This window comes from Limulus polyphemus, unplaced genomic scaffold (assembly GCF_000517525.1).
Source record: "Limulus polyphemus unplaced genomic scaffold, Limulus_polyphemus-2.1.2 Scaffold1603, whole genome shotgun sequence".
In the NCBI taxonomy this organism is placed as follows: Eukaryota; Metazoa; Arthropoda; class Merostomata; order Xiphosura; family Limulidae; genus Limulus; species Limulus polyphemus.
Genome location: NW_013667213.1, coordinates 198,915 through 202,751, shown reverse-complemented (window position 1 = coordinate 202,751; position 3,837 = coordinate 198,915).

Sequence of the window (3,837 nt, the reverse complement as noted above, 5' to 3'; positions counted from 1 at the left end):
AATGACTCTGTAGTCTTTGAGATGGAAAAGTTAGTTACAAGAACACAAAGAACATATGGTTGGGGGAAGAAACGACAACTTACTTAAGTCTGAGATATGAGAATGTGGCATAGTCTAGGTGAAGTCATGTTCTGGACATACCTTCATGCTTCATCTGGGTATGGAACAAGGAAATAATGAATCAATCAGTTTTTCAAAGCTGCAGAGCCTGATCATGTTTACCGCAAACCTGTGAAAAAGTATAATCATTAGGCGTGGTCACCATGATAATAAGAAAAATTGGCATCCTGAGTCCAACTGGAATGATATGTAGAAACATCCTAGGTTTTCACTAACCAATGCTGCCAAATCCTATTACTGTTGGATTCACAAACGACTAGCAAATATGGTTTGATATATCTCTAGTGGATGAAGTCTGCCAGAAGGAGCTACACAACCATCAGATGAAGTGGCAGGCGCCTATTTAGAAGGTGGTTATCCCTGACACAACCAAGAACCTTCGAAGTGGGCAAGATTGATTTCATTAATGACAGAGATGATACATGTACACTTCAGAATTCTTCCATACTGATCTTCGCCACCGATAAGCACTGTTTTTTTCATGGATTAAGCTCCCAAGTATCAAAAACGAATAAGTGCTTTTAGCGTCGTTGGTACATATGTTCAATGCTACAGTTCATTAGTACTGATATAAAATATATTGAACAGTTGGCATTCAATGGTACTGATATAATGGACCAAGCAGTACGGGAACAGGCAGTACAATGCCTTCTTCTGAGTTTTAATTGTCCAGTGATGGTGATTTAATGTACTTTATTGAAGATTAGCTTTGGACACAATCATAGGCACATTGTGCCACATATTTGACACAGTGAAGAATAAAAACAATCCATTGGACTGAAGTTACGGATTCAATATTAGAAGTCTATGTGAACCTGACCACTTATGTAGAAGGTTTGTAATGCCTGCATAAGACTTTATGTCTCAATATGGCATTAGCAAATCACAAGAAATCCTCTTAGATAGGCTCATCATGGTACTCCAGAGAAAACCCATTTGGCATCACATGGGAGGCATGAATATGTTGACCTTGACAGAAGCCATTTCTCTGATTTAAGAGGGTCACATCAAACAAGCCCACAGGAGAAAGGAAATCAACAGAAGTGCTTGGAATTTCTCTGAAATTTACTTTGAAAATGGTATTAATGAACAGCTAATGGAATTTGCTGATGTTTTTTATAGGGCCAAGTGGAAAGAATATCAGTTGCTGTATATTGCAGGTGATAAAACATCCAATGCACAAATTTTTCTTGAAACACAAGGGACATTGACAGCAATGAAACAGAGCAGATGTTATTAAAGTAAATACAAGTTTCATAGACTGCTTTGTCGTCCCAAATAGTAATAACAACTGAGAAAAGAAAATAATGTCAAGGTTCTTTGTCGATTTCAGTTGGATGAATATTATCACAAAACTTTGAAGAATTTCCTTTCTCGTGGTTATATGAATGTTTTGATTTACTAGAAAATGCTATTGGTTCAACACTTAAGAACTGATATCAAGCTTCTAACAAATGTCAAACCTAAGACTACCTTCATCACTCAAAATGACTTTTATGATTTTCGTAGCATACCATTTAACCCGTGTAATGCACCATCCACATTTAAGGGGTTGATTGAGCTTACAGTAAAAGGGTTTCAATATGAGTGGTGTTTCATCTTCGTGGATGAGGTTTTAGGGTTTGGTTGCAAATTTCAACCTGTTGTTGAAAACTTGAGAATAGTATTTCAGTAGTTAAATAAGGCATGCTTGAAATTTAAAACAGAAAGTGTATGGCCATGCTATACATTTCATGTAGACTGAAAACTGAGAACAAGCATTTCAGTTATCGAAATTTGCTTCATTTGAGGTTTTAGTGAATGCTTATCTAAGGCTAGATTGTCTATTGATGCTGGACACTAATTCCAGTAATAGTAGGATTGAAATGGTATTGTCAAAGATGTAGTAAGGTGTGAAGTATGTTATTGCATATGCTAGTTGTAGTTGGTGGTTTTTGAATGCTGGTACTGCAAGACAATAGAAAAATATCTTCAGTTATAACTTATCAAACATTGCTGCTATTACTTGCATGGTAGGAAGTTTACTGTGTATGTGGACCATATGTCAAAAAGCTGTAAGGTATGTGTCAGTTTTATAGGGGCCGAATTCTTTACAGTAGGTGTCTGTGACTTGTTGGCGATAAATTTCAAACAAATGGATAGCACACAATCCTTACTTTCTGTGCTACTCAGAGGAAGGAAGCGATACTTCTATAGTGCAGACCACCAAGGATTCATTAGTTCACTATAGCTAGGACAACTGTTGTTATTAAATATCACCCAAGATGGCAATGACTGGTGTAGTTTTTAATAATCACTAGGCTCTCTGATATGACCAGAAGCTGAAAGAACTTTGCAAGTCTTGATTTCCGAGCATTCACGGGGAGTTTTATTTTGGGAATGGCAACTGTTTTCTCGATTATCTGTCAAAGACTTTTTATACGAGTGTAATTTAAGGTTGCATTTGCACAAAACACCAAATTTTCAGGTCTGCGTTTACAGGATAAGATATTGTCAATGTTCCTAGCCTTGAGAACTCTATGGGAAACATTAGAAATAGCCCGAACCATATAGATATTTATCCCTTAATGGTAATTAGAAAGATTGTAAAATTAAAAAATGGATAAAATATCAAGGCTAAATAAACACAGTTTTCCAAGGGTTTAAAAAAAGCAAATATAAGATATGTGAGCCTCTCTCTTTCATTTTTGGTTGGATATTAGACATTAGACACTTCCCTGTGGATTGGTACTTGTGTTACTCATTTTTTCTTTAAGTGTGATAAGAGTTGAGCTTGAAATTATAAGCCAGTTAGTATTATTTTTGTGAGGGGAAAATTCTAAAAACTAATAAAGAACTTAGTGAATATGATATTATAAATGAAAACCAGAATGGATTCACCAAAGGAAATTCTTAACTCAATGACCTGTTGTCCCCCTTTTTTCAGAATATTACTTGTTATCTGTATGAATGAAAACTTGTAGCCTTCGTGTACTTAAATTTTCATAAAACCTTTTATTAGGTGCCACACAAAAAATTTGCTGAGAAAATCCAACCCACCAGTAGGGGTTGGGGAAATACTAGTTAATTGTTTTCTAGGGTAGTTGGATCGGAGAAAGCAAAATGCTGTTATTTGAGAGCCCAATCAAACTCATGGACCAGTGCTTGAGTCTTTGCTCCGCTTATTTACATTAACGATATCAATAGAGGCATAATTATGATATTGGTAAAGTCGGCTGAAGACATTAAATTCTTGAGTATTTCTCGCTTTTTGAGGATGTAGAGGTATTGCAAAATGATTGGGGCCAAGAATAACGAGAAAAGAAACAAGAAGAGAGATTACAGTAGCTGTTGGAGGAAAAATAAAAGAAACAAGAAAAGAGATTACAGCAGCTGTTGGAGGAAAAAGAAAAAAAAACAAGAAGAAAGATTACAACAGTTGTTGGAGGAAAAAGAAATGAAACAAGAAGAACGAGAAAAAAACAAGAGAGACTACAGCAGTGGTTGGGGGAGAAAGAAAATAAACAAGAAGAAAGTCTCCAACAGTTAACAGAAAGCCAGAGCACACAAATGGAAAACATTAGTAAATTTCAAGGCGAATTAAATACATTAAGGAATGATTTACTGTCTTTTACACAAAGAAGATATATTAGCCATCGACCTAATCAGCCTCAGACAACGGGAAGCCCCTTCCAGACCCCGCAGCTAAACCCTAATGCAGACATCTTCAGTCCTGTT